The sequence below is a fragment of the Falco rusticolus genome, chromosome 5 (assembly GCF_015220075.1).
Source record: "Falco rusticolus isolate bFalRus1 chromosome 5, bFalRus1.pri, whole genome shotgun sequence".
Lineage (NCBI taxonomy): Eukaryota > Metazoa > Chordata > Aves > Falconiformes > Falconidae > Falco > Falco rusticolus.
Window position 1 is genome coordinate 86,056,457 of NC_051191.1, and position 24,296 is coordinate 86,080,752.

Genomic DNA, 24,296 nt, shown 5'->3' on the forward strand with positions numbered 1-24,296 from the left:
TAATCCTACTGGGACACATTTTTGCCTCTCCTATGTCTGGCATTTCTTGGAAATAGACTAAACTGTGATGCCAATCTGCAGAACCCTACCTGGAGAGGACAGAAACTACAGAAGACAGAACAAAACAGCCCAGTCACAGAGACTGGGGGATCGGTGCCTATAGATCCCATATTAGGGTGTCTTTCAATTCTAATTCATGTGATGACTGACAGCCTGAGAGTGAAAATAAACAGCTCAAATGCAAAAAGGTGGGTGACGAAGCTGCACCTGTCTGGTCAATAACGCCCACTGAAGTTTTCCTCCTTAATACTACTGCCATTTCATTTGGCTCAATACAAAAGGTGCTACAGGTGGACAGCAACACATCATCAATATCTATTCTAAAATGATGGGTCTTACTTCCATTATCACACAGTGTCCTCATTTCACCATTATTCAGTGTTTTGGGAAAAAAAAAAAAAAAGCACATCTTCAACATGGAGATAAACGTTACCTCAGACCATGCCAGCAGCGTTGGCCTTTCAGCAAGAACAGCCATACATATAGGTAACTCCTCAAGTAATCTCTCAAACAAATGAAAGAAATTTAGGTTTATTACCTGTGGCAAGTTGTCCTAATGTGGAAAACAAGCCAAAATAGAGAACTCAGAGATTGTGCATTGAATAAGTGACAGAAACATTATGAACACAAGTGTTCTCATGTCAGATCCCTGATGTACCCATATAGCTTGTGACACCTACTGCTGACTGCAATGATATTCACCCTGATTAGAAGTGAAGCTATCATATTCCTTACTTGCTTCGCAAGGAGTATCTTCAAAAAACTGTGTCATTTCCAGAATCCAGAGTGGTCCCTACCATGATCTCACCTTAAATCAACAAAGTTACGGAGCCGCCACTTGCTCATTCTAATGAGTGAAACAGTTAAGTGCCATTCAGAGCCAGCCAGGAGTCTGCATGAATATGGAAGAGAGAGGCAGGAGGGCAGCAGAAAGTGAGAGAATAATCTTATATACTGAATTAAAAATGAAAAAAAAATAATGGAAATTTTAACTGCTTTCACTGTTTTCTGTTATTTCATCTCACGTAAAAAGGGAGAATTAAAATTCACAGAAATAAAAATCACTGAAAAACAGGGAGTTATTTTTAATTAAACAATAAAACCAGTGCTTTGCACTTTATTTTCTGCCTTGAAAAAAAGAATGAGATGAAGAGGAGAGCGAACATTTTCATCTCTTCTACTTTTTTTTTTTGCAATCAATAATGAGGTTTTTTGACCAGTTCTTCCAGTAAGCTTTCTCATTGGATGCGATGTGGCAACAAGGATCTGTTACCCATTGTGGTTTCAGGGCTGAGAATGTATTGGATTGTCTTCTCTGTTATTTTAGCCCCAAAGTATATTTTAAATAGCCTTAAAGAGAATGAAAATTCTTCTAATACCAGCGACAGGGAGAAATAGCTTTAGAAATGACTTTCAAGTTTCCAACAGTTTTTGCTTTTTTCTCCTTCCGAGTAAATATTTTTTTTCTTTGCTTGCACAAATGCAAGGGGATAGCCTTGTTTGAAAGATGTCGGAATACAATACTCGGTGACCCATCAATCAACAAGAATACCCGAAATGTGTTTCTAGTAAGCAGTGAGTGTCGTGGAGTTTACTTCCACACACTTCATTCATGTCGCAGACAAGTCTGCCATACAAAGCTCATCTTCTTAAAAGCACGTATCTTCTTAAAAGCTAGTCTGACTGGTCCGGACTGGCACCATGAGTCCTTGGCCTACAATGGCAACTCAGAGATTGTCTTCTATCTTATCTGATAGATGTATATTTTCCCAGATTGGTTAGGACTAGGCATGTGTTTTGAAAAGAAAATCAAAGTCTTCAGAAAAGTATTTTTTCTTTCTTAACAGAAACCAACCAGAATTTTACTTTGGCCAAAGGATTTTATCAAGATTTAAGAGGTAAGAACACTAATACCTTCAAAGCATGAAGAACTCATTACACTCACACTCCGTGCCCTTGCAGCACCAGTGACAAGCACTATCAAGAGTTATTTCACAGGTACAGGAAGACAGGAGAGACATGGTGCAACACGTGGGGTGAAGATGCAAGAATTCTTCATACTGAACTGTGTGAAACCCAAAGACAAAGCCAACCTTGCTGCCTGCGCCTAACGATTCCATAGTGTTTCACCGGCCACGCTGACCCCATCGTCTCAGCTGCCCCCCAGATAGGAAACCACTGGCTGCTTTTAGAGTTGTTTGGAGTAACGTGAAGCCAGGGAGTTCAGTGACCGGTCCCAGGCTGCACGGTGAGCAGGCAGCGGGTGAGGAACATGTCCAAATCGCAATGTCCCAGCCACCGGAGCAAAGGGAGGTACCGCTCCAGAGAGGGCTGGAAGAGAAACAACTTGCGAAAACGAATAGTACACTTACCCTAAGAAAGTTTTACCCTTTTCTTTGTTCTTTTGTTGGTAGGGGGGAAAAAAAAAAGCAAGCTATGTGTGTCAGAAGAGCTTTCTCTCGCCTAATTAGGCCTCCCTTTCGTTATGCCCTGAACATTGGAGTTTTAATCCTGAGCACAGAGGGGCCTTGGGCAGAAAATTTGCCCAGTCTTTTTCACAAAGTCTGAATGTGTTCAGACCTTTCAAAACTGTACCAGCCCCTCTATAACCTTCAGATTAAGCAGTACATTTTCAAAGCTGTAATGAGCTAAGCCCGCTGGCCTCCTCTGAGATAGGAAACTACCCACTGCTTGAGAACCCTAGTCCATAGTACCCAAGGTGAATTACTGCTACTTTTTGTTACATTCTTAACATAATCTGATATTTCCCCATTTGTTCTGACCTTATTGGCCACTGCAGACTACATTTGTTTCTCTTTTCTGTCTAACAGCTTTACAATGCTTCTCTTTTCAGGCTACTTTCTGTGCCTATTCTCAAGACCTTTTCTCTCATATTCCCACCTCTTTCCTTCTTTATAACTGGATGTTTGCCTTCACCCGCGTATTTCTTTCGTTTCTGTTTCATCTACTTGGGAAGAAAAAGAAGCCCACTGCCTCTGCATAGCGCTTCTCTTCTCTACTCACCCATCTCTTCTGCCACTAATAATTCCTCACATCTCACTTCAAGTTCCACTAGTCACCTTCCCATACCTTCAAACTGCACTCTGGGTGTCAAAAATTCACTATCAATCAGCCAGAGCAGCAAAGTTTACTAATACCAAACACAGGGAGAAGATTTCTGACAGTAGAGGGCTCCTTAATACATCAGACAAAGGCACAGCTGAAGTTAGTCAAATTCAGATTCTGAAGAAGTGAAATGGACTTTTAAACCTTCAGAATAATTGTCTGAAAGATGTGGTCATTCCGTTCCTTAAAGGCTTTAAGATTACCTGTCTTTCTGAAAGGTATGTTCTAGCTCACCAGAAGGTAAGAGCTTGAAGAAATCCAGTAGGCTTCACCACCCGAAGGACACTAGTCAGGGCTACCAGCAGGGAGGGTCCTTGCTGCGTCACCATCTTCAGAGACGAAAAGGCACCAGCACCTAACCTGTCTCTGACTCTGCTTGGCAGTCTCCCCTGTTGTTCCAACCCCTAGTAGATGTTGGAGAGTTTGGGACAAGTCCTTCCCATTTCAGCTACAAGGATATTTCTCCCTCTTTGCAGGGGTTACCCCTTCCCAAGCTGGGGCTCCATGGCTGCCTTAAAAATGGTGATCATGAGGATCTAAACGAATGTATTCCCCTACCACCCATCTGTGCACAGAGGCAGAAACAGAGCAACTTTCATTTTTCAAGAGCCTTTTCTCATTTTACAGATCCAGTCCCTGCCCCAGCTCCTGCTCTGGGCTTTTCCAGGCTGCCTCCAATAAAACTGACCTAGTTCTCCTTGGCTCACTGAGGTCCCCAGAAGCATCACTGAGAGCTCAAGATTAATACATTTTTTCCTACCACATGTTCGAAGGACTTTAGCAGCCACCGAGCTGTTAGGCCCAAGACACATGAAGTTATCAATGACTCAATTTACATTAAATTAACATTTGGAAATTCATCTTCTTAATCATATCTATGAGAATATACAGTCGTGTCTTAACTGTGGTACAACTGACAGATAAGGAACCAACCAGCATTGCATACGTGGACTTTTCAAGGTCTGTTTAAATTCAGTCTAAACTGTGGGTTTATGGCATTGCAAAAATTTACTGAAAAAACATGAGTTAATATTTGTCCAGTCCTTTCACATGAGAAGTGCTGTTACTGTTGTCAAAAAGTCTACTGTGGGCTTAAGTAGCTGCGAGAATGCAAAACAGTTTAAAATGTGAATAGCTTTCGTAACTAACAGCAAGTAGGCAATGTAACAGATGGCGACTCACATGAAAGATAAACCACATCTTAATAACAATAACTCACATTCAGAGGGGCAGTGTTTCCCACCTACCGCTTACAGCATGGGACTGGGATCCAGGATTCCCAGGTTATCCTCCTGGCACTGCACTGATTTGCTGTGTGAACTTAGGAAAGTCACTCAAAATTTTCTGCGCCTCAGTTTCCTCAACTGAAAAATGGAGATGGCTCTTAGAAAAACCACCAGACCGCTGCGGGGAAGAGACCCAAGCTGTTAGTTTCGATCATAAGCATTCTGAGAGAAACGAAGGTATGGAAGAGCAGTGTTTGCTGGTGCCATTCTTCAGTCATTGATCAAATTGCAAAGTGGTTACTCCACTCCACACCGAGTTACTACTGCCAACCCCTGAGCGAGAGGTGGCAGCTGCTTCACTACGCTCCGTACCCTGACGGTGCGGGTCTGGCCAGGGAGCACTGCCCGACGCAACCGACACTTCAGAGGGAATTCAAGGAGGCCAAATACAATTACCTTCGCTGAAATTCAGCCAGGGCATTATGCAACCTTTAACAGGGGTCTGAATCTCTATTTTACATCTCCGACAAAAAGGAGCACCTACAGCTCTCCAGGTTTCTGTCATCGTTAGTTGGCACGTTACTTCGTTTTGATCAGAAACAAGATTGCTTCTCACTCGCTGACTTTGCTTTGTGCAGCTCTACAGAGTTTCACAAAGGTCCTCCAAAGCAAGCACCAGAACAGTCTTATGCTGTCTGACATGAGAATAATACAAAATGAACAGGCTGCAAATAAATGTTCCCCTTTGCTTTCCACTAGATCAAATTTTTTTTTTTTTTTTTTTTTTTTTTAAGAGTGAGTGAATTTTTAACTGTATGAGTAGTAGAGACTCTACTCGGAGAGGGTCCATTTTTCCTATGATTTCCAGAGACTTCCCCCTAACTTTGTCGAGAATTTCATGGAAAAAAAACAAGTTACAGAATTGGACCAGAAGAGAAAAACTGCTTGCAGAGAGAAAGATTCCTTGCAGGGTACATCCTGGTGCTTCAGCAATGCACAGGCGATGGCCCAAGCTAAAGCTCAAAACCAACTTGCTGGCTTGGCTTGTCCGTGGGGAAGGCTGCCTCAGATCAGCTCTGTCTTGCTCTCTCCAGCCGTATAGGGTTATGGTGGCATTGGTAATTTTCTGCAGCTTCTGAAGATTGTGGGGATAGGTTATAACAAGCCAAAACCCCCCCAGAAGTCACAAACAAAACATATATTTGTATATGTATAAAAATATATAAAAAGAACAGCTGACCTCACTGAAGAAGACTCTGGCATCTTCCTACACAGAGTTTTCACTGGTATTTCCTGATTCTCCAGCCAAAGAAATCATCACTAAACCCTTTTTTTCTGGGAGGAGGGAACAAAACTTATTTCTCACGCTAGCTCTTTAGGCTTTATGGGATATGTAGTTGAGATTAACAGGTCAAAGAGGTTTAGGAGTCCTATTCAGAGCACTGCCTACAGAATATTCTATGTAACCAACTTCACTGCTCTCCAGATGGTAAAAACTGAAAAGGCCATCTGAGCAAAAATCAAGTTTTAGAAAGTGCCATGAGAAATTTTACCCAGAGGATGTGGATCCTTCTTGTGCTGGCTTCGGTGGAAACAGAATTACTCTGGTTCATTAATTATATTTTCAAAAAATCTTCAGTTCATACAAAGAAATGTCTGGAAATGGAAATTCCATGTTGTTATTTTCAAAAGTGATGAGCTCAAATCACAGAATGTGGATCTGGATGCCTAATAGTGCCAGAAGTTCAGGAGAGTTTGGACTGATGAGGCTGGCTCTGGCAAGTGTTGAGTGTTTTCCCAGGATTTGTTGAAGGCCAATATAAGGGTTTCAAAGAGGAGAAAGGCATGTGCAACATGGCAGACTTACAAAAAAAATCGTTTGGAATTTCCTGGGTTTTGCGAGATTAAAATTGTAAGTCTAATTAGTTTAAGGAAATTAGCTTTTTATAATTTTCATTTTGTATTGAAGAAACATGAAAAATTAAAAATAGAATGAGAATGGAAAAATTAATGGGTTTCAGTAATTAGTTAATCAGAAAATGCTCCTGTCTTAGTGTGACTGCCCAACACACATTTAAAAAAAAAAAAAAAAAAAAAAAGAAAAAAAAGTAACCATGACTTTCCTCATACTTTCCAAAATAATATAAGCTTCACCTCTGAGCTTGGAACAACTGCTTGACATTGCAACTCGGCTCATTTTTTAGTGGTAAGCCACTGAAATCGGTGTTTAGGTTGAAATACCATCTCACCATAACATTAATACATGCATCCTGGCAAAAATTAACCAGAATTTGTTCCTCCTAATGGCCACATCACATTTACATGAGCTGCATGCACCAATGAAATGTTAAATGGAAGGGAAACCTCTTCTGAGAGCAGACCTTTTCACCAAGTACTGAACTGGGGATCTCTGACATCTGAAAGCAGCAGGACAACTTATTATGCTGTAGGAAAATGCATTTCTCTTGACAGTGGTGGTCCAGTCTGAGGCCCCACAAGCCACACACTGGTGCACTAAAGAGACATGTGTTAGACAAGCTGTTTTGTCCCTTGGCTATCACCCTTCCGAGTGCTGAATAGATCCGGATTGGGCTGGCTTAGAAAAAAAGTCAGATGAAAGCAGTGAAGTTAAGCCAAGTCAAAACACAACTTTGGTGCAATTCCACCAAGTCCAAGTTATGCTAACAAAACTTCAGCAGCGACGAGCCTGGCCCTCTCTGCCCAGCCCAGAGCCACTTTCAGACATTAGCTGCAGTGCCTGGCTTTCAGCTTTCCACCGCTCTTCACTATATTTATTTAATGAGTTAGCTAAATATGTATTTTATCATTATTTGAGCTTATAATAACTTTGACATAGAATAATCTACATTGCAGAGATGAAGTCAAAGAAGTTTGAAGAGAACAGGGTTTTTTCTTTACATAAAGATGCAGAGCAACAATCACTGAAATGGCCAAAAACTTGAAAGAAGCCTTTTACCTCGCACTTACATAGCTCTCAAACTTCAGCCTGACCGTTTTGCTGTTTACTGATTGTCAAGTCAAATAAATTCATGGGCGGCTACTAGAACACGCTCGCAAATAAATACCCACAGCTAGGACTGCTCAGAGCACCGGAGCGTGCGTAGAGTAACAGGGAACATCATGTACCGTGCATAAACAGCACGCAATTTTAAAACGCTCATAACACTTATTTCAAAACCAAATTTCTTCCAACAGTCTGTAACTCCTTCCTCAGGACCACGAATGTGCCTAAGCACAAAAGGTTAAAGCAAAGCCGGTTTCAAGTTGCTAGAGGAAGAGAGAAAAGGGAAGAAGCCTCAAAACTTCGTCACTGGTCCAAGTGTCTCTTACTCCTCATTGAGGCGACTTGGTAAAAAGTAACAAAAAGAAACGGTCTGCTGTGAAGAGCGAAGAAGAAATATTGGTATTTTTCTGGAGGAACTAGAGGAATATAGAAATAAAGTTTCAGACTGCAGGAGTTATCTCAACTCGGCTCTAGCATCTCCACTACAGCGAGCGTGCCCTGCGTGCTCCAGAGGGATGCCGTGCCGTGCAAGAACACGTACTGGGGCATCTGGTTTCCATCACTGATTCAAAGGGATCCCCCCAAATCCTGATGTTCTAGCTCTGTTTTTCATTAACGCTTTTTCAGGAAAACCTGCACAGCGTTCAGTGGGAAGGTGTCTCAGTCAGGTGAGAAATAAGAACCACCAGCACCTAGCAGGGCGACCTCGATGTGCTTTAACACACCTACAGTATGGCTGAAACACAGTTGTTTCTGGATTTGTAACAAAAACCCCGCTGGTCTGTGTTTGCCTCACCAGACTGCTTTTGTACCCTGGCCTAAGTATACGCCAGGGAGGAAATGCTAAGACTTATAGATCTTCAGCTACGTTAATAGGAAGATCAGCACAAAACGTACATAAATCGCATATACAAAATAGTGCCGTGGCTTCCCCTGGAGTGTGGCCATCGGCCCGCATGCAGCCAGCTGCTGAACGGTGCAACTTGGGGGAATGACCGACCAGCCAAAGCATCTACCTCTGGTGGAAAGTGTCAGTAACTCCTTTGTGCCTCTACAGTGCAAACAGGCTTTGATGATCTTATCAAATTCAGATGAAAAAAACACCGAGTCCCACAAAAATACAGCAGTAATTACAAAGGCAGCAAAGTTGTGTAAAAAGCTCATTTTCTGGTTTGCTTGCCAAAGTATATTACAATTCAGGTTGCACAAAACCGAAGCAAACAAACAAAACCCCAAACACTTTAAATTCCTCCAAAACCCCCTGAATCTCCCTCCTTCAAACCCCTCTCATTTTGGAACGTTTTTAAGGATTTCCCTCCCCTTTTCCTTTAAAAGTCAATTCTTAACAATTGTCAAAATAAATCCTCAGCTCAAAAACAGAAATGAAAACACTGCGTTGGAAAGTATCAAAACAAAACATTACCTCTCTTTTGGAAAGACAGACCCTTTTTCTTGCAATGATTTAATACATTTGCTAGCAATTCATTGCTTCTGTTGATGTGACTTTGCATTTTCAGGCAAAAAGTTTTGCTGTGGTGTTCATCTAAATATTGTGTTGCTGAAGACAGCATGAACAGGGAAAAAAGTCGTATCCCTTAACTAAAATGTGACTCGGTATTAGAAATGTTGCTGCCATAAGGCTATTTGGCTATGCCCCTCCGACTGCTAGCTGCTATCTGGCTCCCTCCATCCTATTATTAGGCACCAGCGTTCTGGTACAGGAAACTTTTATGGGTGGCGTACACAAAGCACGTCTGATTTCTACCTCGCGCTTCATCCCCTGCTCTTCCAGCACAACATTTCGTTTTCTTACAGCCTTTACTTCACCCGTTTGCTTGCCGAAATGCAGAAAAGCCCAGCACACGGATCGCTACCTGACAGCTTTTCACACTCTGTGCCGAGAAAGTGCCCAAACAAAATAAATAAATAAACAGAGAAAAGTTTATGAAAGTGAAAGGAACGGCGCGGAGCGGTGGGAGCAGCAGTAGGCTCCCACCTTATCAAATTCCCTGCTCCTCCTTAGGCTGACACAGGTGTATCCCAACTTCACCCACTCAGGCAGCAGAGACAGAGGGACATACACAAGTGCATTTGAACACACCGAGAAGTGCCAGAAAGGGCGAAGGAAGAGGTGAAAGAGAGAAATAAAACCAAAAGGTGTTATTTATTTTTACAACTTGACAATGAACTTCAATTTTAGCAGAGGATTAAAAACAGCCCTGGGAAATGATTAAGTTTTTTTTTTCCTCTCTCTTTTATTTTTTTCTTCTTTTCTATAAAGCTTCAGCACAAAAAGATTATAAAAGGGATACGCTTGCACGGGCACACATAAAATAGGGGAGAAGGAAATGAAAGGAAAAGAAAACAAACAGCCTCCTAACAGGCCCATACTGCTAACGGGAGTCCAAATAAAGAGTCATATGATATCTGATAGTGCAGGACACGTCGCCAGGAGCTGGAGCGGATTGCCTGCAGGAAGAAAGAGCCAGTGTGTTACTGCTCAAAGAGCTTTTCTTTCCCCATTTTTCATTTTTTTTTTGCTCTCTCTCTCTCTTTTCTCCTGGACTGTGAATGTGCTACTCTCAGGTCAAGTCCGTGGAGTCCCCGAAAGACAGCTATCATCTTTCTCCCTACTTCTGGAAGCAGGGACAGCCATTGGAAGATGCCTTCTAGTTGTGATTGAGGGGGGCTAAATCTATGTTTCAGCTCTGTTATGTCCTCCCTCCTCTGTCACCATCTCCACGGCTGCAGGTACAAAACGCTCACAAAAACATTTTAGTCTGAAAAAAAAAAGGGGGGGGGGGGGTAGCAGAAGAAAAAAGATTCAGGCAGAAAAAAAAGAGGAGACTGCTTATCCTATGGAAAACTTCAAAGGCCAAGTCCCATTTCTGTGCTCTTTTGTTTACGTTTCCTGTGATTTATTATTTTTTTTTTACCCTTTTTGGAGAGTGAGAGTGCAAGACAGAAGTCACAGAAAACATTCAGCCCACAAAAAACATCAGGACTTGGAAAAACTCTGAGGAAGAATGAGGAAAGCAAGGATTTTAAATAAAAGAAAAGCCATTTGTAATTTGCCAAAAGTTCCTCTATTCGGTCTGCCTGCCAACAGAAAAGACCAGCTCTTTCTGGTGGTTCATCCCTCTCCATCAAGCATTCACATTAAACTGGGCAGCCCGCAAAGTACTTTCGACTCAACACCGCTCTTGCTGTTACCCGTGGAAATGCAAAGCTCCTGGGCTATCTGCAGCGAAGGTACCTGGGCTGAGAACAGGGGACTTGAGGCCACGATGACACACACACACACACCCCTTCTGCTGGGGAAGCTGTGCCCACCACAGCTTTGGAGAGGGAAGAGCCCTGGCTAACAGACCTGGAGGGGTAGGAAGCCCCCAGTCTAGGTACTGGTCCGAACACAAAACTGCGTTTGAACTGGTGGTTTCACTTGTGGTGGCCAGTTTCCCTTCACTTTTCCAAGGGACGGGCTGTATCCTGCAGGACTTTTCTGCCACTGTAGGGTAGCAACATTCCTAAAGCGGCACAGGCAGAGCCCAGGGATGGGTTTCCCTCCCTTCATCCTATGAGGAGATGTAAACGGACTAATTCTCCATATACACTTACACAATGCATAGATGTTGGTTTAAAAACAGTGCCACAGATACAGATGCAATACCTACGTAGCTGTAACAGATGACCTCTTCTGAGGGAAGCCTGCAGCATGAATATAAAAATCAAGGTATTGTAGTAAGAATGCCCTGCCTGCAGAAACAATCCTCGTAACTCTGTAATAATTTGATCCAGCCCTGTATATTGTGCATATATGATTTTTTCTTTTTTTTGGGGGGGTGGTGGTGGTGGTGGTAGTTATAATATACAGCTTCCTCTCTTGTTTTCTGCACCACTGCTATATAATGCAGTTTTTAGATTGGTAATTTGTCAAAGCCAGGAAAACACAAATCAATAAAGGAAGGCAGGCAGAATTTGGCTAAAGAAAGCACTTCCTTAAGCTACTGAATTTGCAACAGTACATATTCTCAAACATCCTAACCATTGTACAGGAGACACTGTCGAGAAGATAATCCTGTATGTTATATACTATACGCAATAAAATTCCAATCTAAACATCTCCTTAAATGTGATGCATTATTCCCTTCTACATTACGTGCACCTTTTCCACATACAAATAGACAAAGAGTGTATGTATAAGAAATACATGCAGAAGAACAAAAAATCTACAGTGAAGAAGGTCTGTCCTGAAATCCTCGATTTGGAGCTCGATTAAAGAACTAGACTCAGGAGGTGAAATGGAGCCATTTGAGAGAGGGTCCCACCAAACAGGAGGAACAAGCAAACAAACAAACAAACAAAAAAATCCCTGAGCTCCGACTAATCATTTGAGCTGCCAATGAGAGGTGACTTTTAGACAGATGGTCAGGGAAAAGCTGGGTCCGTGGACACAGACGTTAGTGCCCCATCTGTATTTTAGGATCGTAGCTTCAACAAGCCATTACCAACTTTTTTTCTAAGTGACAGAAAGTGAAAGATTTCTGTTCCCACTCATTTATTTCTTTTCTACCGAAACCACCCCATTTCCCTCTCCCCTCCTCCCTCCCCGGTAAGAATTTGTTGTTTGATTTTTTTTAAGTAAACAGAAACTGTTTGCAGTATAACTTTTATGCCAAAAAAAAAAACCCAAACCAAAAAGGCTAGGTAAGTTGGCAAAACAGCGATTGGTTTTAAAGAGAGAGTTTTTAAAAAGGGAGAAAAGAACGACATATCAAACTCACTTGGTCTCGTCCCCCTTCCATTCTTGTTCTTAATAATTCCAAATTATAATTTGGAGGTAAGGGAACTGCATTTCCTTTCAATCTATTTTGTGGCTGCCACACATTCTGTGCTTTGCTTCTCCCTCTTTCTTTCGGGGGGGGGGGGGGGGGAGAGAAAAAAATCCCTAATAAAAATAGAAAAACATATCTCAGGCGTTAAGCTCGCTCTCCCCCTTCCTTTGTAAAGAACTCTTTGTTCTCTAGTGAAAATGCTGAAAAAAATCCCCGGGCTCCCTGAAACAAGTGCAAAACACTTAGAGGCTTTTGGGCTGGCGAGGAGCCAGAAACCCTCCCGCTGTCTGGTTAGGAAGAGAGGAAAGAGAGAGAGAGGAGAGAGAGAGGGAAAAAATTGGAGCTTCCTTTAATAGACATAGGAAGCAGGTCCTTTTTTTTTCTTTTTTTTTTTTTTTTCTTTTTTCCTTTTTTTCAAAACTGGCGGTCAAGCGTTAAGTAACTCCCTGCCTAAATCCACCTGCTGGAAATGAACTTGGGTAACCCCCCCAGGGGTGCACAAAGAGGAGACACAGTAACACACTCCCGGCTCCTCTCCCACCCGCCCCCTCCCCGCTGCCCTGCTTCCATTCTCCCTGCTCCCAGCACACAAATGCCCACGGCTCGCGCTCCCCCTGCCACCACCAACCAACGTACCAAAATAAACGCTCCGTCTCCTTACAGAGCTGAAGGGGGGGGGGGGGGGGAGGAGGGGGGAAAAAAAAAAGGGGGGGGAAAAAAAAAAAAAATCTTTTTTCCATCTCGGTTGCGACAGTGATAAGGGGTAGGGAACATCTCATACCTGGTGTGAATGCTAATCAGCCAGGAGTTCTCCTTTTTTCCCAAGACAGGGAACTGTTTCCTTCCAAATTTATTAGAACCTCCTCCACTGCCTCTTTGAAAAACCTTCTTTGTCACCCTCTTCCCAAGTCCTGATACTTCTTTAAAAAAAAAAAAAAATGGCTTCGGAGCTCCTTCTATTCTTGATATTGATTCTCTCTCTCTCTCTCTCTCTCTCTCTCTTTCTCCCTCTCTCTTTCTCTCTCCCCCCCCACCCCCCCACCCCTCCTCCTTTCTCCTGTCTCTGTCTCTTCTGAGTGGTCTATTGATAAGTCCCTAGAGGCACTGGGTCAGCCTGCCCGTAGGAAACCAGACACAATGCACAAATCTCCGAGTGCCATTCTGCCATCAGCAAGCAGACCACGTTTAGGAGAGAGGAAAAAAAAAACCACACACACACACACACACACACACACAGTAGAGCAAAAGACAGAGAGAGAGAGAGAGGGAGAGTGTGAGAAAAAGACTGATTGGAACAGGAGGGAGGGAGGGAGGGAGCGAGAGAGCGAGGGAGAGAGAGCGACACTGCCAGTCAGGTTAATCATCCCTACTTTAATTAGCTGTTCGGCTTAGACATAAAACAATTGAATTTGAATGATCTGTCAGTGGGCTCGGCTGAACCAAAGGGGAAATGCGAATATTACAAAAAAGACTGTTGGTGTATTCAGATAAGCTCGCCGGGAAAATCCTCAAAGGATAACTATTAAAACTTACCACCAAACAAAAAGTACGGATTCAAATGGCATCATACAGAGGCCCTCTCTAAAAAGCTGGGAGATCCTTTCCCTCTCTTTTTTTACACACCACCGCAGCTCTCACCGTAATAAACACCCGCGCCTTCCCACAGCCTTCAAAGACTACCTGTCTGGCAGGGTGGGGAAGGCAGCGCAGGTTTGCCTCCCACCTCAGTTCGGTTAAAGCGAGAGCATGCTACCCTTCGGTTGAATTTTCTGGATGGATCACTGGAATGTTAAGATTCTGGAACTACACAAGCTCCAGGAGCACATCCTTGCCATGCGTGTCTGCACAGACACAGACAAATCAAGTACCTGCCGGATACAGATGGAGATGCTGTAAAAAGGCAACGCTGGGTATTGGGATAGAGAAGTCCCAGGCACTGGGGAGGGGGAGAAGTTATACCCCAAAATAGGTGGCATAGTAATCTATTCCTTTTACTTGGGGCTGCAAAACGAAGTGCAGTTCAAATGGATGAATATCCTGGCAATAAGCAGCACAGCGGCAGCGCTGTGTGGCGGGCAAGGCAGAGATTTATGACACTTCTGCGAAGTCAGCTTCGAAAAAGGTGTGGGGCTGGCAGCAGCCCTCCACGGAAGGGAAGGCAGCAGGTAACACGCTGCTGTCAGAAGGAGCTGCCAGCGTGTTCAGCTCCTGGCATCACCTCCCTGCTCTGCCAGAACTTTCCCTTGTCAGATGCTGGGGACCTGCTTTGGGTTTCAGGGCACACGGGCTCGGATGTCCCCTCCTGAGTGACCAGCAGCAAGGGGTGTGTGTGTGTGCGTGAATTTATTGTGCGAGGCAGGTATGTTCTCTGTGTTTTAAATATATTCTCTGTATTTCGTATAGGGCTGCAGCTACAGCAGTAAATCCGTAATTCCTGATCAGCTCCATGAACATCTGCTGGATATAAACTTTTAAATGGGTACAGCTAACCTGCAAGCATCGCTCAAAAGCACGGGAGGGAAGTGGAGAAGGGATTCACAGTGCGGCTGGCCGCTGGCCTTCGAGGGGGAGCGCTGGGATAACCCCCCCCTCAGCATTTTGGGTACAACTGCTTAAGGAAAGAAGAAACAAAAGACAGACAGAAGCTCTAGCAACTTCTTTATATCAATTTAAACATCTTTTCTACATGCATCTCCAGGCAAAGCTAACACCAGTTTTTAGGTGTTCTGCTGTTAATAGAGAGCTTGACGGGAAGTATCAATATTAATTGTGCCTTCTATTCCCCTCTGCTACGGGAAAAGTTGGGTTCCTGCCCTTTTCCACCTTTTGAAACGCCACGTGCTATGTGGCTGTGTCCCATCTGCCCACCAGCCCGCTGGGGCCCGTTGACTCAGCACAGATTACAGGAAGAACTAACCAGGGTCAATGGGAGAGGGATGCACCGCAGAAGTAAAGGGGACACTGGACTTAACGAGGTCTGTTAAATGCTATTTATGAGGCGTCTCCTCAGCCTCCCCCAAAATACAAATTGCTCCCATTTGAAATATTATGGGATTATGGGAGGTAAGACGCTACCAAAGAATGGAAAAGGATATTGCAGAGAAATACATCAAAGTGCCATCAAAGGCCTCAAGTTCTTTCCAGATGAGGAGATTTTGTAGAGCACAGTGACACAGAGAAGTAGTTTTCTCTTCCCTGGGTCAGCACCAAACTGATAATCCAGCAGGGTGCAGAACAGCTCAGGGCTGTGTTTCTAACAAAACAGGCAGAGGACCTGACCACTTGATGCAGGGGTTCAGGGGAAGAAACATTGTGCAGTCATGTAATTACAGGCTACAGTAATGGTACCAGGGGCCCTCAGTAAGGTTGCACAGACAACATTAACTGTGGCATTTCCTGACTTTTTAGCGCTTGACTTAGGAACATTAACATTACAGTAACACATTTTCAATATAATTTCTCAGGGTTTTCTTTTAAAGCCAATTTAAAAATGGAATGCCGTTCCACGTTGCTGCTGATGCTGAGGCAGGTTAGCACCTGTGGAGCTGTAATACAGAACTTCACCACTTCAGCCGGCAGCGTCATCAGCAGCACGAGTAAAACGGTGCTTACGAGGTGATCAACCACCACAAGACTGTGAGGATACTTTGTTCAGGGGTTTCACAGTGTCTTCCTGACAATGGAAATGCTGACACTTCAGGAGCCCTAGGGCGAGTTTTGAGGAGCAGAGCAAAGTGCACTGGCATGGGAAGAGACCCTTTGGTCCCTGGACTCCCAAACCTGCATCTCTTCTGTGGCTGTTGGATTCGCTTCCATCCCCTCCATTCAGTTGACTCCAGGGACTGCTGCTCCTCCTGTTTTCTAGCTTGCTCTCTTGCATGCTATTTCTCCCTCCCTGCACTACTCCTTGTCACAGTCTGTTCCTCATCCCATTGCCCTAAAATGAGCAACCCCTCCAATGCATCTTCGCCTCTGCTCTACCCCAGGCACGGATGGACCTGGAGCGCAGAGGAAAGCAAGCTGCTTAGCATGGTAAATTAGGCCACGTGGTGTTCCAGGGTGTTCCAGGCTGCCTTAACTAGACTACTTCTTGCAAGACTGTTTAAAACTAACTCGGGTATCATAATTTGCAATCCACAGTGTAGACATATCAAAATGTCCTTGTTCTCATTTCCAGTGCTTGCTGCCATAGCAACCCCTGGTCAAAAGGAAATTTCCATTGATATCAGAAGGAGCAGCATTTCACCCAGGTGAGTTTTTACTGTGGCACATACTTTATTAGCATGTGTTCCTGATACGGTGATCCCCAAATCTCCTATAGTGATTAACGTAGAAAGCACTACTGTTAAGTCCTGCTCTCAGGAGGTCCCCTTCTGCTAGAAGCTATGCAAGTCAAAGACCTCCTGATTTCTACCCGAATACCAACCTAGAGCAGACCTGGAGTCTAAATGCAAAAGGCCAAGAGCAGCTCCAAAAAATGCACATCATCTTCCCCTCCTGAGATTTTATCACGGATTTTAATTTAGATACATGATGATGATGATGATCTCTCTTTGCATTGCACCCTCCTGCTTGCTCTTCCTTCATATAAATCATCGCCTGTATCAGGGGGGTTTAGCCAAAGAAGTAAGAATCGAAAGCTCCGTCTAATCAGTTGAATCAAGCCTGCTGTTTGCTGTGGTGAAGGTGATCAGTGCTGCAGCAAGCTTTCAAGCGCACGTGTATGATAGTTACTCTGCAGGAAGAAAGTGTGGCTACAGAACTGGAACAGATCTTTCTGAGAGCTGTACCTGGATTTGCCAGTGGCAAAGGGCAGGACTTAGGAAAGGAAGAGACACCAGAACTTTTCCTTGCTTTCTGACTTCCACACGTACCGCATAACAACCAGCCAAAAGCAGGACATAAACCAACAGCAGACTGGGAAAGACCTGGAAATGGCAGAGTACTCGCTCTTTTAATGTATATAAAGTATTCTGCAGCACAACTTGTAACACTCAGTATGGCTGACCATGAGCTGACATTAACAGAAAATCAACAGATCTGGGTGACACAGAGAGGAATTTAGTTCCTTTGCAATGAAGGAGCTCTGTCTACCTGAAAAAATGGCATTTAACTATGTAATCTCAGGATAAGTTGTATAAACATATTCCTCTAGATTTATTAGCTTGTCTTCATAAACAGCTGTGAGTCTGTGCTTTTTGTTCAGAGATGTAAACCAGCACAGCATGTTGGAGAGGGTGAATGAATATATGCTTATCGTTCAGCACATCAGAAATCAGAGGAAAAGACTGGAAAGTCCACCTATTACAGAAACCTACCCTTTGCTTATCTTTTGGATATGCAATAATTCCTCACCTGCATCACTATGCTTGGTAGACACCTTTGTATGCTAAGGTGAGAAAGGTACCATGCCTTGCATCTAACCCAGTTCATTTCTGTCCTATGTGCAATTTGATTATCTGGGGCAAAACAAACAAGCTTATTTCCTATTGTACTGATTATCAGAACTAGCCCCGCCACTCCCCAAACTACATCAAATGTCCAGGGCTGGTTCCTAAAGCACCTTTTACTGATACTGTGCAGTTCCCAAGGCAATTCCCTTCAAAGACTTGCTGACAACAGGGAAATGTAAATGGAAATATCACAGGGGCTCCATATTTTTTCTCTCTTAGACAATCCAAATATAATGGCCTATTTTGTGGAAGAGCTTCTCTTTTCTGAAAAATGAAAATGTTGCAAATTAGGCTATGAGAGACATTTCTTTTTTTGTACATTATTGCCAGCAATAAGATGCTGAAAAGTGACCCATGCCCTCACGGGCATCAGTGCAACCCCCATGCTTTCACTGGAAAAGCAACAGTGCAACCTAGGGGAACTCCATAAAAAAAGCATCTGGTTGAGAAGACACAAGAAGAACAAGACACCTGCCTTTCTTCCTCTTCAGCTGCACTGGGTTGAGAAGTAACATTTCAGAAGTGCATTTTCACAATGAATGAAGGCAATCTCATCACTGGTTAAAAAGGAGATAAATGAGGAGGTGACTTCCACCGGTGACATGTTTTCTGTATGTTTACATGGCTGCTTATTGTGAAGGCCTTGGAAGACTTTTAAAGATTGGAAACATTAACTCTCTACCTCACCCTCTACTCTCCATACGACCCATACTGTTGTTGCAGATTGCATCTCTGCTCCAAAATTAAAACTGCTTCAACAGCATCGTGTGTTATATCCAGCCAATTCTACTCTGTTCTGTTATATTATATTCTACGATTTTTGAAAGAAGCCTAAGTATCTCAGGATGTCAGGAGGCTTAATTTTTTCTCGTGCTTTCATGGGAAGACAATTATAACTTTGATTTGAAGAACTTTAAAGCGGACGTCTGCCCCACTTCTGTTCTAAATGCTGACGTGAAACATGCTACGTGTCCCTCTTGCTAACTTTGCTCCTGTCACACATTCACAATTCTTTTTTCCGTCATTTGGAGGCGACAGGTATTGTGCCTCTGCCTCCAGACTTTCTTAGCTAAAGATGTCTTGTTTCTGCAGGCTTTTCCATAGCCTCAGTGCTGAGTAAAAATGGTAATTATTTTAAATATACCTCATTCAGGACAAAACTCTTGTAAGAACAACAGTGTTGCTAGCAGTCTGGGGCGTTTTACAGCCTCAACACGCCAAAAATGTGAGATCCCCACCAAAATCACCCTACTGAGGGATTCAGGCTTCTCTTTTTTGCCTCAGGGACAGCTGCAAGGGTCCCTACTCTGCACATACCGCTTTCTCTCTTTGACTTGGATATAAATAGAGTGGGAAGCCAAAGAGCCAGAGGAGGGTGTAGAGTTCTGCCTCTTCTGCAGCAGATATGGTTGTCCATCATGTCCTCGGGCTGGGCAAAGCCGTGAGGAAAGAAGACGCTGATAGGGCTGAGCTCCATCTCCACTCTCTCCACAGACACAGCTGCAGCTTGCGAGGTGGCTGGAACAAGACGGGCTCAGGAAATGAAGAGTAGCGCATCACTCATTTTTCCTGCCTGTTTGCTCCTAATTATCTTGCAATACATTTCACTGGTAGTTTTATCATACAGAAAGACAGAAGATCCTTCTGGTTTCAACACATAATGACTACTTTTAAAATGGCTTGCTATTCATTCTGGGGCAAGTCTCAGTCTCTTCCTCCCTCCCTCAAGTTCACTGCCTTCATTCTGGGTTCATTGGGTTTTTGGGGAGGGGTAGGGTGTCAATTCTCTGATAATGTATTCCGATAAAAGGAAAAGAAGGGACAGCAGAGACAGCTCTCACTTTCTTTTAATGTGGTTGTGGCCACACTGAAGGAAGTGACAACAATCTCAATAATTTCACTTTGGCCAACACAACACCTCTTACAGGCCTGAGCTATGCAACTCCTGTGTAGCCTCTTGTACAAATCAACAGCGCCTCTTTTATACTCGTCTTCCAATATTTCTCTCCAACCTTAGAGAAACAGAGAATTGCTACAGGGCAATGAACTCTCATTTTGCCATTGACATTTCTTCAATCTATCTCCCTCAGTTGGGAGACCCTTTCACAGATCCGGAACCTCACCAGCATAAGGAAGAATTAGTATAATTAAGAATTAGACACAGGGTCTCTAAAATGGGAATCATAACAACGACTAACGTCACAAGAGTGTTTCCAGAATTAATTCATGTAAGTAAAGCACTTAAAAGATAAAAATGTGGGAGCTGCCACATCAGATTAGACCACTACTCCATCTAGTTGAACATCTTGTGTACAACAGAGAGCAGCGATAAACGCAGGGTAGCAGAACTGGGCCCCCCCCTCTGTGCAGAAACAGGGTTCAGTCTAAGCATAGTCAATGACAGTCCTTGGTTACATTATATTATGGCTCAGGGGACATGTTTAAGCCCCTACAACTCACTGTCACTAGACAAAGTAGTCTTGCAAATAAAGGAAAGGACCAGGCACAGCAGGAGTCTGGTACAGTGGCCGTACAGCTGTACATCCACTCCCAGGCAGGACGGCTTCTGATCAAGCGTTCCTGCTTATCAATGAGAGAACCTAAAATTATTCTATAAATTTCAAGTTTCACAAACACAGCTATTGAAAAGATGTGCAGTAGGATGTAAGTACTTACAAAATGGGTGCACAGAAGGACATACATGCACACACAAACAAGCTGGTTAAAAAAACCAACCTGATCCTCACTAGCTCTGCTTTGAGCAGGGATGAGATGACTTACAGTAGTTCCTTTCTGATTTTTATTATTCCAGGATTCCGTGACTCCACAATTTTCCATTGCAGAGTTCTGTCACTGAACATGAAACAACTTGTAGTAAATATAATTTTTAATGATAATATTATTAGGGAAGTTTCTTGGATCCAGGATAGAAAATCCAGTTCAAAGCCAGAGAAAGAGGCTGACCCTAGAGCCTGATGAGTAAGGGTGTGATGAGGGAGACCTGGAAGGGAACAGGCTCCTACCCTCCCTCATCACTAGAGGAGTCGTGGCCCTTGAGCCATTAGCTCTACTGAGGTGGGTCTTCTGAAAACTCCGTTTCTTTATGAAAAAGTTTCATGAAGTTCCATTCTCACACTCCCAAATTTCAAACGTTTTCACCATGGGGCACTGCTGTTTCCTGGCCATCTCACCTATAAGACTATGCATTCTGCCAGTACCTGCGGACCTTACATGACTGCTCATGTCCGTTGTGACAAAAGTAATGACAATCTTTCTGTGAAATTTCATTATCTCAGATGGTTTGACAACTTTATTTTCATTCTAACAAATTTTTCACTTTATGAAACAGCCTTATCTGAAAAGTAAATGGATGAGTTTGTCTTCATTTAAAAGTGGAGGTTTAAAATTTGTTTCTACTTTTGTATAATCAGGCCACGTCTGACAGAAACAATCCATACGATGCAAAACCCTGCTGAAAGAAGAGAGCCACAAGGCATTTTTGTGTATGATTCCACTGCATTCTATATTGTACTTCAGGACAGAGTAATGAAAAAGAACAAATTAGAAGATAATCTTTGAAAAAACAAATCCTTCATAACTGACCGAACCATAAATGAGTCTTACATTACTGGGACTGGATAAAGTATCATCAGTGCCGGATTATTACATAAGAATATGTTAGTAATGTAGCAGCAGTCTAGTCTTTTAAGATGTGAAAGCGCGTTATCTAACCTCTCTGCAAAGTTCAGGAAGAGGAGCCATATGTCCAAATAATCATCTTCTTGCTGGTGTTTAATATGTCAGTTTTTTCAAGGGGCCTATTTCAAGTTTAAAAAAAAAAAAAGGTGTGAAATGCATTTCGATATTTTTTTTTTTTTTGGCAAAAGCAGCTCATTTTCAAGCTTGCAAGGCAACAAGAAAAACAAAATCAAATGTCAAGTAGATTTGCTCTTTGTTGTAATTAATACGCAAGCATTCACTTGTAGATGGTCCTGAGCCTGAAAACAAGCAGCGTCAGTCGTGGTGCTATTAAAGATCAGCAGTTTCCTGGGAATCAAAGGGCCAAGTGTTCAAGGAGTGAAAATCCCCACTCAAATTAATGGCCCTAGGCCAGTTTACATCAGCGAAGGATCTGACCACAAAGGAATGACGACAGGAAGCCCAGCGACTGAGGACGAGCCACCTGCTTGCAGCGTTGGGCCCTATGTGGGATGAGACAGCAAAGGAAGGTAGAGCAGGCTCCTCCAGAGTGGGAGGTGGGGAATGATTAACTGAAAATAAGGAAATTGCAAAGCCCCACACTGCAGTCTATACATGCATGCTCACTTTCTGGTCAAGGAAGTTACATGAGCTTTCTCTTTGAGTCAGAGTGATGTAGTGGATAAAAAGGCCCTGTCTAGCCAGGGGGATTTCCTGAGGCCATTGCAGACCAGCTCAACATGCTGTTAAGAGGCTCGTTTTCATGAGAGTTTTTGTTGCATTTGAAACACTGGCTCCAGGTCCCCTAGAGCTTTAAGTGCCACATCACAGCACTACAAGCCCAGCGTTGAATGCTTGGCACAGGACCAGGCATCTTCCCTTTCTTCTCTTGGTTTCCTCAAGTCAGCAGGTGGGGCTCCATGGCTCCATCTTGTTTTGATTTGTGGGGGGAATTTTTTTTTTTTTTTGTCTCCACGAAGGTTGAAATAAAAATTTCCAGTTGAGTATTTGCTCTTCTCCTCCTTTCCCCCATGTTGTTTTGTGGAGAGAGAGAGGAAAAAAAAAAAAAAAAAGTCTTTTCTATTTCTAAGGGGCTCGCTCTTTTTCCTGAAACAGGAAGCTGGAAACACTTCATCATTGAGGTCTACTGGCCTGAGATCTGCTCATATTTACACCAGGGTGGATCAGTAGCAACTCAGCTGAGGTCACTGGGAGGGCTCTGGCAGGCAGCTCCCCTCCCCAGACGCGGGGTCAGCCCTGCCTCGCCAAGCACTTCTGCAGGACCAGCCCCAGCCCCGTGCCAGGTTGCAGAATGGGTGTAAATGGATGCAGGGCAAAGAAAACGAAAACCTCTACCAACTTTCCCTGTGAGATGGCCATAAAAGTGCTGGAACTCAAACGCTGGAGGGAGGAAGCGGGGGCCAAAGCCAGCACAGCAAAAAGCTCTACCAACAAAAGTGCATGATACCGCCTGGGAGAAGAGAGAACCAGGGCAACATATATTATTTTGTCACTTATTTTCCCCCACGCTCGTGTCCGATGTGTAATTCTCTCCTATCATTTAGGTCACTGCTGGATTTAGCCCTATGGGTTTCAACAATTAATTATTTCCAGTGATAGAACTATTTCATTTTTGAAACTGGTTTGAACGGTAGATTAGTTCTAGATTAAATAATTTAACTACAGATCAGTAGTAGGTGTTTGCTCTATATTAAGTTGGCATATCACTGGGTAGGTATTACTTTTTAACATTTTAATATACTTCATAATTTATAATGCTACATTGTAAACTGGCTGAATAACTATCACCTTAGAACACTACAGCCAACACCTTCAAATCTAATCTCTTCTCCAAAGAGTCTTGTTCAACCTTTTAAATGATCGACTATGGGGAGAAAGGAAGGAATGTAACCACAGAAGACCATGAAAAGAAAGCTGCTTAAGTCTGCGAGCATCACCTCTCAGGTTGTATGACCTTAAGCAAATTCTACGCACCTTGGCTTCCCCATCTCTATGTAACAACGGTACTTAATTAATCGATTGCTATAAAGATCTTGCAGTGCTTTTTAAGCTGCTTTTCAGCGGCCTACTAGACGCAGGTATTTCAAATGATTTCTCAGAAAAACCTCTTAAAATCATCCTTAAATGAGAAGATATTTGTGCTCAGGCATTCTGTTAAATCACAAAGTGATTCACCCTGTGCCTCAGTTTCCTCTGCAGCTGAGTGCTGAAAATATGACCTCCCTACCTCACAGGGAAAGTTAAATCATTAACAATTTCATAGTAATTGCAAATCCTGGGGCAGAAAGTCTTGGAGAATGCAGTAACATTAGATACTATGGATAACTGAGGCAGAAGAGGCCCAGAGCTCACAACTTAAAAAGCTTTGAGGTTCACCATATCAGAACCAAAAGGATCTGAAGTCACTCCTGTGGAGAGCAGCAGCGCCTGGGAGGAGGGAGGATGTGTTGTGCTCCGCTGCCAGGGGAGAGAGAAGGGCTTCAGGCCGCTCCCTCCCGTGCCACTTCTCCTCCACAGCAACAACCACAGGCTGCTTCTGCTCTGCTGGGAATGGGGCGCCACGCCGAAGGGTGCTTTCCAAAAGGGAAAGCAAGAGTGAGAAGAAAAGGTGCATGGAGAAGGGATGAAGGAAGGGCATGTTTTCAGAGGATGAAAAACTGCCAAACATTCAGAAGTGGCAAAGCGACTTTACAGAAAAGAACACTGGTGATAACGTGAACTAAACGGGCTGCTCAAGGGTCACACTTCAGTTCAGCCGATGAACGGTGAGGAACGATCCGCCTGGGTTACAGAAGCGTGCAGCTGGCTAGCTGCACTCAATACAGCCTTCGCCTCCCTGCACTGCTCAGAT

General features: G+C 43.5%; 1 protein-coding gene across 2 annotated transcripts in view; it reads right to left on the bottom strand.

The window, feature by feature from the left end:
• ZBTB20 (zinc finger and BTB domain containing 20) overlaps positions 1-24,296 on the bottom strand; it is a 168,715-nt gene that overhangs the window by 83,086 nt on the left and 61,333 nt on the right. Inside the window, exon 1 of one of the 2 annotated variants that reach the window (XM_037389535.1) lies at positions 13,054-13,280. The exons of the other annotated variant lie outside the window; for it this stretch is intronic. The gene's annotated coding sequence lies outside the window, so the exon portion shown is untranslated. Of the gene's footprint in view, positions 1-13,053; positions 13,281-24,296 lie in introns of those variants that run through there. 2 annotated transcript variants of the gene reach the window in all.